Source organism: Strigops habroptila, chromosome Z, assembly GCF_004027225.2.
Source record: "Strigops habroptila isolate Jane chromosome Z, bStrHab1.2.pri, whole genome shotgun sequence".
Lineage (NCBI taxonomy): Eukaryota > Metazoa > Chordata > Aves > Psittaciformes > Psittacidae > Strigops > Strigops habroptila.
In genome coordinates this window covers 33,648,526-33,660,607 of record NC_044302.2, presented here as the reverse complement: position 1 = coordinate 33,660,607, position 12,082 = coordinate 33,648,526, and positions in this window count along the sequence as shown.

Here is a 12,082-nt window from a genome sequence, read left to right as displayed (position 1 = left end):
AAAGGGCCCTGAATCTAGGATCTAAATCAAGAGGAGAGATCTTGATAAGAAGAAAGCAGTTTAGAAAGAGCTTTCAGTCTCAGTTCTGCTAAGAAAGCAAATGCTAGTGTGGCATGCAGAAAGCAGGCATGTAAAACATCACTGCCCACAGATCTTACCTGAAAAGGTTATAAAGAATCAGATATTAATTACTTAGATAACTTTTCAATTTATTCTCTGTTTTTTTGTTTTTGTGGTGGTTAGTTTTTTGGTTTTATTTTCCTACAAGTTTGTTGCTGAGAAATGGCAGTAAATGGAGTATTTTTTATTACTATTATTATTATTATTTTCTCAGGGCCTAACTAAATGCCGAGAAAAATATAAACAACACTAAATTCAGAATAACCATTCTCAGTTTCGTCAAAGTAGCTTTTATGACTACTAGAGAGCATGAGATCTTTGGCGGCAAGAAGTATAAATCCTGCATAAAAAACCAATAGTGAAAAAACACTTTATTTTGGTATGATTAAGCAGGTATATCCATGGCTGTAACACTGGAAAGAAACTGGGAAGAAGATGGAAAACTCTGTATAAATGCCTCTTTCCTGTAATTTTGTCCAATCACTTGTACTTTGAACTTTGAAAGTTTGAAACTCTACTCTAAATGTAGGTTCTGTGCCATCAAAAATTAGAGAACTTTCAGTCTTTTAAGTAGCTGATTTACACTTTCAATGCTAATGAATATAAGAAACCAAAATTTCCTCATCTGCAAATCAGTGTAAAGAAGTTTAAGTATAGGGCAATATGTATATGAGAAATGTAGGAACCTAGGCCAGACTTTCATCACCTGCTCACTAATACTTTAAAAGAGATTCAGTTTTACAATGTGATCTTGTCTTCCAAAAAGAGCAGAAATGTTACTAAAGACAAGCTAATAGACACATTTTCAAGGAACTTTTTTCAAGAACATTAATTGATGTTTTCCCGATTCTGAAATATAATACCTATTGCTATATATCCTATACTCTTTATAGTTTATAGCTACGCATTTTAGAAACAAAGATCAAGAAATCAGTCTTTAGGCACCAGGAAACATAAATACAAGAGTCAAAATATAGATTAAGCACAGTATTTATTTGATAAGAAATTGAGTTAAAATTTTGTTAAAAGGACTTGTTAGCTTCCATTAAGCAGGTTATGTGTCACTTGTCTTGTTGAAAAAAACCCCAAAATATAGCTTACCCTGAGATGAGAATAACAATTCTACAAGCCCTGGTGGTTGGTGTCTGTAAAATACTGCATGATGTACTACACTGATTTGTAAAGGGACCAAAGAAGATGTACTTGTCAGGGGTACCAAGCCTTATGAGAATCATACAGACAGCTTGCTGCTAAGGCAATATAATGAAGTTACCAGTCTCAGGAGAAAGAATAATAAAAAGATTGCAAAGTCAGCAGGGAAGTAGACATCAGTTTTACAGGCCTATGTGGAACCAATTACCTGAAATTGATTCCTGACAAACATTGTGTCCTACAGAAGTCATAAATATGTTTCCATAGATTATCTACAATTCAGACCTTTAGTTACATAGATTCAGTCTTCAGGGTTTTTTACCTATTCATGAATAATTAGAGATCATTCAATTTATATGTGTCAAGGAATCTGAGAAATTAATTGAAATTAATTGAAAGTGCAGATGAATCTAGGTTTTGCTATTGTATTTAAAATTGCTATGTTAAATAGAGACAACTTTACATAAAAAACTGTATAGCTAGTCCAAGTCTGAATGAAATATTGCCTCATACCTAAACAACAAAATGGTCTTGGAGCAGCATTGATATCTAGAATTTTTTCATTGTACATAAATTCAAATGAAATTAAGTTTCAAGAAAAGCTTAGAGGAAAAAGGAAAATATGCACAATGCAAGTTAGATAGCTTGAATATCGCTTTATAAATTTAATTTCATTGTTCCTACTTTTCTTAGATATTCTTAGACACTATTCCTCCTTCTCTTCTGCCTTACCTCTTCATTACCAACTTAATGTATTCAACTTCAAAGAACTTCCGTAAGTCTAAATAAATGTTTGTATACAATTTCTGCAGTTCCTTTTCTTCCTGTGGAAAAAAAGTATTTCAGAAATTGGTGTAAATTCTCTGATTTGGGAAATGCGGTCAACATTTGTTGCTCACAGAAATGTCACATAAATCAGCATGAGAAAGCTCTGTCCAACCAGGCCCAAAGTGTACTTTGCTCTGGACATCCTAGAGTAACATTTTATTTACACCTCATACTTTTGAGTCAGCTGTTGTATTTCAGAACCCATGTCTTTCAAAGGGTTTCTGAAAGGATGTGACACTCTTATATTTACATTTTGGAAGGATGTGGAAAACACACCTGATTGATTGTTTTCGGATTAATTTTGCTTCTATTAGAGTTCATGATACTTATATGTAATAAAATGAATATTGTCTTTCATTCCCGATTAGATTTCAGTTTGGCAGCATATATTATACTTTGTTAAATTTGAGAAGTGCTACATTATATTTTCTGTATGTTCTGATGTACAGGTGGATCCATTTCAATGGGTAGTGAAAATGAACTATAAAGTATAATACATCATTACAAAAATAATCCAGAGTCTCATGATTTTTTAATAAACACTGTATAAGGGTAATAATTTGATTAATAAAATTAATAATGTGAAGGCCAGCCAACACAGAGTTGCTACACCTCGTATATTTAACTTTCTATTACTTCTCTTGGACAATGTAGGAATGGAAAATATAAACCCATTGAATAAAATGTCTGATATCCTTATGTGAATATGGTGAATAATCTGCATAATGGGAAAATATAGATAAACATCAAGCTGATCACCTCATAAGCCAAAAGTCCCCTAAACTTTTTGCTAAGAAAGGTTGCAAGTACTTATTTGTTCACAGTGAGATATGATGGAGTGGATGTGAGCTTGGGTCTACCTCATTTAACTTTAGACATGTAATTGAGGTGTATAAATTAACAGTGCAATTATCATAGCTCTTTTCAAATATTATTTGAAAGGATTAGACTCCTCTGCAAAGCAAGAAGAAATTTGGGTAGCTTGTATCCTGCAAGAGAAAATGGAGTGACAACCTCCTTAATGCAGATATTTCAGCCACGTGCCTACGCATAGATGGGAGGAAGTCTGTATGTTCAGATGTGGAAAAATCTGTAAATCAACCCCAAATCTACTATTTTATTTTTCCCGTGTCAGCAGATTGTCCGTTTCAGTAACTAGAGGTGAAAATAGGCAATTGAAAATTTTAAACACGGAAGTCGACTGATGTCAGGAAAGTTCAGGTCCATGACAAATGCCATACTGACCACATGCCACTGAGGAGCGGAATAGGAGCTTTGACTTCCACGGGCAAAAAACCAGAGATACTAGGAAATATTAGAATTATAAAAGAAATGAAGGTACAGAGGTTGTTTCTAAAATGGAGAGAATACAAATGAAAATCAATATAGTAATGAAAAAATACAGTAAATATTACGTATGTATCATATTTATTTTAGCAGCATCATATTTACCTACATGTGCCAGCTCTTTTTCAGGAATATTTCAGCCCTAATTAAGAAAAGTGTCTTTTTCTTATCTTGAAATAACACATTGTTGTTTTATTTGTTTAATCATCTTCAAAATCATAAGGATTTATATTACAGGAAATGAAACTTTGAGAGCTCACACTATATCAAATCATCAAATAGTCTGAGATTTCAAAAATCCTGTTCTCCCATCCATGCAGTTCACCCATCTTGATAACCTTATGTAAGAAGCAGTGGTAAAGAAATTTTGTTTGATTTGCAGAAAAGGAAACTTTTAATTCTAGCTAATTGTCTATAAGTGAAATGTGGTAACCATTAATTGGATATTTAAAGGTTTGGGAATACCAGCATATTGGGATAAAACTTCAGTAATTAATTACTTTTGTTGTAGGGGAGAGGTGAACATTTTCATGTAAACTGAAATGTTTGTCTCTTTTTCTGATTTTAGAAAAGGTAAAAAATATTCTGCAGACATAAGAATCACATATATTTTTATCTGTTAAACTAAGTTTTATTTATAATGAGCAAATAAATTAAAAAAGGACAGGAAATGACTATACAGAAATTAGCTGGACTAATGGGTAATTGATACTTATGAAAATTTCTATCAAGTCTGATAAGATCTATTTCTACAACACTTATAACAGTTGAAAATATCCATATACATATATGCACAAGCTCCTTCTCTGTGTTTGGACTGAATGAGCATAAACATAATGCCTTAAATATAGTCCCAAATGAAAAATCTGCTGTGGTCTGAACCACAGCTTATTTTGCCTCATTTGAGGAATAAATGACACATACATTATGAGAGGTTATACTGAACTATTATATTATACATATTCATTATGTGGTCATTTACTCTGTTTTAAAATGATTCTAGCTTGCCCATATCTTACTCAGTCTAAAATTGTCATCTCTTTCTCAGTTGTCATTATAAATGAACAACAGGTAGCAGTGCATTATAGAAAATTATTAATGCTTTGAAAGCAAATACAAGTGAACTAATAGGCCTTTTTTTACTTTGTATGTGGAGTAAATTATAATTTTTTTTTTGTTTTTTAATGTGAAAACCCTCCTGCTTAAAAATAATTACCATAGATCCCCAGAAAGCTAGGTGAATCAGAAATGTATTGGAAGACAGTCAGCTGGGATTTTTTTACTAAATAACCACCATATAACACCATTGACAGGCAAGTTTTTTCAAAACAGAATTTTTGGTAGAATCCAAATGATAGAAAGCTACCCTAAAATAGCCAGTAGGTAGCACAACAGATGTGAAAGAAATGGAAGAGTAGGACTTGGTTACATGCAGCTCATTTCGCTTGCCAGTAGCTATAAAATCATCTTTTTCTTCCTGTCAGAATTACATTTTAATAAGATAATACCTATTTAATCATCTATTAAAAGAAATAGCTCCAAAGGGGGGGGGGGGGGGGGCGGGTGTGAAATAAAAAAGGTGAAATCCTGTAGTGTTCATGGGGACAAGGTAGCTACTAGAGATTATATATTTGCAAAATCAAGTCTCTGAACTAAAACCAAGAAGCAAATATGTTATTCCTAGACTATAAGCAATCCTGTGATGTCATCTATGAAAGCTTCTCATACATTTCTGATCTGTTCATGCAAAGACTTCTGAATCATCTGCAAGTTTTATAGGGTTTTCTGTTTTCTACCTAGGTCTAGATAAAAATATGTAATAAAGTATATAACATTCCCATGGAACAAACATAAAATCTAATAAAGTTCTTTTCCAATGCATTAAGGCTCTCTGGGTGAGATTCTCAGTTAGAACATTCACATGTGGTGTCTGAGCTGATAAATACAGCAAACTACAGTCATTTTATTGGATGCCATTCCTGGTTTGAAATTTTGGTTCAAGTGGCTTCAACAACATGTGGAAAATGGAAACAAGGGAAAGAGGATCCTGAGAAGAATTTGGGTTTCTGATCAAGGTGCAGACAAATAGACATATGTGCACAGAGCTCTGATGAAACAGCACACAGGCATTTCTGGCTGCGACAATGCTCTGTCAATAGGAGATAGCTAACACATGTGCAAGGACTTAGTGTGCAAGGATTTGAAAGCTTGTAATGCAGGACCAATAAAACTATGCGTTATTGTGCTGTGCAAACGTCTTCTGATGTGCAGCTTTTTACACTTCCTCATTTCCACATGCTTCAGGGGGTGCTACCACTTAGCCAGACCTAAATGGAAAAATAGGTACTTCTGCCCCAGGATGAATAGGAAGAGATGGCCCCAAAATTACAGAGGTTTTCGGTGCAATTTATGAGGTATATACATATACATACAGGTGCATATATATATACTATATTAATATAGTTATATTAATCATTCAGACTCTGCTGCCAAAATAGTTTTCTTCTATTGCTCTTGCCTGAAGGAGATTAGGGCTGCTCAAAAAACCAGTGCTTCATGCCTATCTAACAGTGTGTGCTTAGGCTTAAGCATAAAAAAGTAGGCTTGTAGTATTTTTGTAAGTGTTTTGCAGTATAAAGATAAAGAAAGTACGTTTATTGTTTTGTTAGATGATGCTAAACACCATTCTGTGAGGACGTATAACAGCACATAAATACCTCGGACAAAGCATGGGAAGTTCACTGCATGTTAAATCCTTGTCTCATTGAGAAATAAGGAGCTCTACAAGAGCAGTCCTCATCCGTGTGAACAGTTGTAGAGATAGAGCTCTCTGGCAGCTCAGGCATTAATAACAGCAATGCAGTTTATAAGCATGTTGAATAGATTCCCACAGTCTTCTGGGAGCGGAATTAAGAAATCCCAGGTAGATACTCATTAATTAAATTTTTTTTTCTTTTTTTTCTTGTCTTAAATTGTTCTTAATTGTCTAGGTTACTACGGTGCTTAGTTGTGATGGGAGAGAAGCAAGAGCTTTCCAGGGTCATTCATGGTGGGTGTGGGAAGAGCAGTTTTTCTTTGAACCAGTGTTAGGGTTCAAATTATCTGGCTGCCAGGTACCCCCCACTCTGCTCTCTCACTCCTCCTCCTCAGCAAGACAGGGCAGAAAATAAAGTGAAAAAGTTGTGGATCAAGATAAAGACAGGGAGATGTCTTGGTTTAGATAAGTCCTTTGTGGGTCCCCTGTGGGGCCACAGTTCCTGCCAGAAAATATGCTCCTGCATGGGCTCCTCTCCATGGTCCACAGCTCCTCCCAGGAGCCTGCTCTTCCATGGGCTCTTCACAGGCTCCAACTTTCTTTAAGGCGTATCAACCTACTCTGGCATGGGGTCCTCCATGGGCTGCAGTGTGGATATGTGGTAGGTTCACCCTAGCTGGACACCAGTTGCCCAGCAAACTTTCCTTGCTTGGACAGGGAGGGGAGAAAATAAGATGAAAAATAATAATCATGGGTCAAGAGAAAGGCAGTTTAATAAAACAAAAGCAGAGATCATGTGCATGGAAACAAAGCAAAACAAAATATTTTATGCTCTACTTCCCATCAATTATCAGCAGCTGATGTCCTGCCACTTCCTGGGAAGCAGGGCTTCAGTACTCGTAGTGATTGCTCTGGAAGACAAACACCATCAGTAATGAATGCTCCCCTTCTTCTCCCCTTCTCTTCGCATTTATTGGGAGCAGACTTATATGATATGGAATACCCCTTTGGTAGCTTGGGTCAGCTGTCCTGGTTATGTCCCCTCCTAAGACCTTGCCCATCCTGAGCCTACAGCTGTGTGAGGGGGGAATATTGGAGACACAGCCTTGATGCTGTGCGAGCACTGCTCAGCAGTAGCCAAAACACCGTTGCATTATCAACACCTTGCTAGCTACCAAAACACAGCTCAGCACTCCGAGGACTGCTATGGGGAAAATTGACTCAACCTCAGCCAGACCTGGTCCAGGATATCTGCTCTAACATGGTCCTCCCATGGAGTGCAGGGGAGAAACCTGCTTCGTCATGGTCTTCATGAAATCTCTGCTCCAACACCTGGAGCACCTCTTTCCCTTCGTCTTCTCTGACCTTGATACCTGCAGGGCTGTTTCTTACACATTTTTCTCAGGTCTCTCTTACAGCTGCTATGCAGAATATTTTACCCTGTTTTAAACATGTCACCACAGAGCTACCACCAGCATTGCTGATGGGCTCAGCTTTGGGTGGTGTTGGGACTACCTGGAGCTGGCTGGAACTGGCTCTGTCCAAAACTGCAGCAGCTCTTGGTGCCTTCTCACTTAAACCACCCCTTTCAGCCTTCTATGCTATCAAAATACTGTCACAACACTACCACAACTGGGAAGCATTATTTTCATACAAAAAAGTATTTTCAGCATTGGTTTAATTTGTTCATAAAATTATTAAAAAAAAAAAATTCAGAGTAGGATTCTAGTCTTGATAGTTATGCAGGATACAGTAAATTTGCCTCTGTAGAAATTTTGCCATTGAATACAGTGAGTGCAAGAACTAGTCCAATAACTATTTTGAGCATAAAGTTTTGGTTTTTTGAAATTAATTCCTGCAAAATATTATGTTCATACTTTTGAAAGTGTGCTTTTAAGGTAACCTTTACTCTTTACTATAGCTGCTTTACAATTAATCGTAAAAGTACTGAAGATGATCACATAATGCATGTTGATTTATTACTGGTGCAGTTAGTAATAATATTTTATATTGCAGATATAAAATCAGCTATATTATTTTAACACCCCTCAACTACCATCCACATAGCATCTACCCAAACTGAATATTCTTAGTTGAAATCGCAACAGCAGAAAGGTTGGTTTTATATTGTTTTACAATTGTCTATCACGTATAAAATGTTTAATTATAAAAAGAAGAAATAAAATGTTGCATAGAACATAATCAGCTTGAAAATTTAATGATTTGGAATTACTGTGCATGCTTCAAAGGATAATAGTTCTTAAACAAGTCTGCCTAATGTTTCTTGCCAAACCGTTAAAGATGGAAATCATTGGTTTACATATTCAAGTGATTATGAAAGAGATCAAAAACTCAGGCCTGTTCCCTAATGGAAAACACAAAGTTAAATTCCTTTTGGCTGGCATCCCATCTTGATCTCAGTGGAAGGCCCTGGAAACAAAAGCAGTTTTAAAGAACAAGAACAACTTAAAGAGTGACAATCCACAGCTTTTTATTTTAAGAAATATCAAATTTTCATTGTATTCATTCTTATTTATACTAAAATTGAACTATAATGCAAAAAAATACACAATAGAAGCTGTTTTTGTTTTGTTGGTTTTTTTTTTTAAAGCAACTAGCAAGTCTTTCCATTAGAGTCCTTTTAGCATAATCTAGCAGAGGATTAGAAAATGTAAATCTTATAGAAATAATGATGCAGGCAAATGTGGAGAAGAAATAAATACAGAATAAAACAAGAGCCTGTGTTCCACAGTACTGTTTTTATACTGCCGAGATCATGACACTGAAAAGAATCAGAGAAGCTACTGACTTTATATGAGTTGATCATGTGTATAATATTGACAATGAGTTTATTCTGTACTTTACTGAGTTGAGCCTGGAGTATTTTTATTATAGGCTGTATCTCACAGTAAAAATAGTGTTTGCAATTATCATTGTATTGTAGCAATAAAAGTGGTATGAAAAGATATGCTCAGTGTCTCTTTTTTTTTCTTTTTTTGATCAAGATAGTTTAATCACCACACTACAGGGGAGAATTTACATGTATGAGAGGTGACAAATGGTTTGGTTTAACTGTAGATAGTAAAAGAGATCAATTATAAACCCACTTGGTTTAAAGAATCTGGCTTGCATTTAATTTAGAAGATGTAAGATAAAACAAATGAGGAGGTGGAGAAAAGCAGCTCAGGATGCAACTGTTGCCCCCCAAGATTGAAGCCGGCTGTCTAAGGGTGATCAGTCCAAATTTGTTTTGAAAGTCTACTCCACACATCCATACTGTGAAATGGCATTCCTCTGCCACACATCCCTGAGCTGTATGGTCTGTGTTCCTACAGAAGTGCCAGAATTTGTGTTTTGGTGGGAGCTGAAGCACAAGACAATTCTGAAATGTCACAAGAACCTCACTGTCAGCATTTCTGAATTTCTCAATATCCTTAAAACTTGACCTTGCAAACATTTGAGTGATAGAACAAATATGTCTTTCACATAAACATTGCACAGAAGGAATAGTTTCACTGTCAGTGTAGATTAATTATCAAATCCAACAGTGGAAAATGGAAGAGCTAGAGATGTCATCTACCTGGACTTCTGATCCTTCTGGCTTTCTGGCCATTTTTGGCCTCTGATCCCATCCTCCAAAACATTCCTTACTACTATTTTGGAGAAATACAGGTTTGATGGCTTGACTGTTAGATGGATAAGGAATTGGCTGGATGATTGTGTCCAAAGAGTTACAGTCAATGGCTCAATGTCCAAGTGGAAGTTAGTAATGAGTGGTGTCTCTCAAGGGTCTGTACTGAGGGCAATAGTATTTATTATCTTCATCAACAACATAAACAATGGGATTGAGTGCACCCTCAGCAAGTTTGCTGATGACACCAGGCTGTGTGGTGCAGTCAATTCAGTAGAGGGAAGGAATACCATCCAGAGGGACCTTAACAGGCCTTAAAGGTGGGACTGTGCAAACCTTATGAAGTTCAAGAAGACCATGTGAAAGGACCTGCACTTGGTTTGGGGTAATCCCCAATATCAAGGCAGATTGAGGGATGAATGGATTGAAAGCAGTTTGTGGAGAAGGAATTGGAGGTTTTAGAGGCTGAAAAACTGAACTTGATCCAGCATTGTGCATGCTGGCAATGTGAGCTCACATCCCAGAAAGCCTATTGTATCCTGGGCTGCATAAACAGAAGCAGGGCTAGCAGGTTGAGGAAGGCAATTGTCCCCCTCTACTCCACTCTAGTGAGATGGCACCATGAGAACTTTGCCCAGCTCTGGGTTTCCCAGAACCAGAAAGTCATGCACCTGTTTGAACATGTCCAGAGGAGGGCCATGAAAATGATTAGAGGGCTGGAGAACCTCTCCTGTAGAGGCTGAGAGAGTTGTTGTTCAGCCTGGAGAAGGCTCCAAGGAGACCTTAGTGTATTCTTTAAACATATAAAAGAGGCTTATAAGAAAAAATGGCAAGAGACTTGTTACCAAGGCCTGTAGTGACAGGACAAGGGGAAATTTTATACTGAAATAGGATAGGTTTAGATTAGATATTAGGAACAAATGTTTTACAATCAAGGTGGTGAGACACTGGAACAGGTTGCCCTGAGAAGTTGTGGATGCCCCATGATTGGCAGTTGTCAAGGTCAAATCGAATGGGGCATTGAGCAACCTGTTCTAGCAAAACATGTCCCTGCCTACATTAGGGTGGTTGGACTAGATGGTTTTGAAAGATTCCTTCCAACCCAAACCATTCTATGATACTGTGATTCTATGCATCCATGACTAATTATTTGCTGTGCATATATTCAGCTGTGGTGGCACATGCAATTATGAGAGGGAAAGCACAATGAATACATTAATGCAGCATAGGATTTGTCACTACCCTACTCACCCCACTGGACCTAATTTCAGGAAGGAAAAGAAAAGATAAGGGCAGAATTGTGAAAAAATACGTTGCTGTGCTGCTTCAAATCTCAAATGGCTAAAAGTGAGTATTTTCCTCTATGGGATGTGCTTGTTAAATTTAACAAGGTTGTGCTGATGAGAAGAACAGCCAAATTTGAACCAAAGTTGTAAGTCCGGTTTGAAATAGAAGGCTCAAAGAACATTTTGTTTTGTCCTGCAATGTCTGCATGTGCTTGTTTAGGAAAGAAATTGTTTCTGATGTTTTTGTTAGGTAGACTGAGGCATTTTTATTTATGTCCCACAGTGAATTCTAATGAGGCATTCTGCATGCATAGGGCCTGATTTTTGTTTGTGCATCATTCCTGTTAATAACAGCATCTAATTAAGACATTCATTAAAAGTCCATAATGTTAATTTAATGGAAAAATTCCAATAGAACTCCATCAGGCTCTCCCTGTTAGTTTAACATTACACAACTTTAACAAATGTCTTAATTAGATGTTGTTACTGAAAAGAATACTATACAATTAAAATTGGCCATTATTTAAAATGGAGAGTAGTGTTCCTGAGTTCTAGTGCTTCAGATGTCATGAATTAGAGATGTCTGGGATATTTGTAAGGTTTCTGTGATTGGTGGTCATATAGCTTGGCTGGCAAACAGGATTCATTTCTCGGTGAAGAGAAACACATGAATTCTTAGAAAATAAATTTAATATGTATGAGAGTATTTTTTACTTGAAGAGATGAGGTTTTAGTTTTCTGTCAAAAAAAAAAGGTTTATTAATAAAATTGACTTTACCTGATGCTACATTGAAACAGCTTTTAAATTACTGTACAGCTCTGAGCTACCAAAATACCTTACTGAATTAAGATATTGTTTGTGTTGATACTGAGATTAGACATTCATAGCATCTAAAAGTGGTTCAATATGGCCAGATCTGCTGGTAGAAGTGGAATAGTGAAAATTTTTTTCTTTTTCTATTG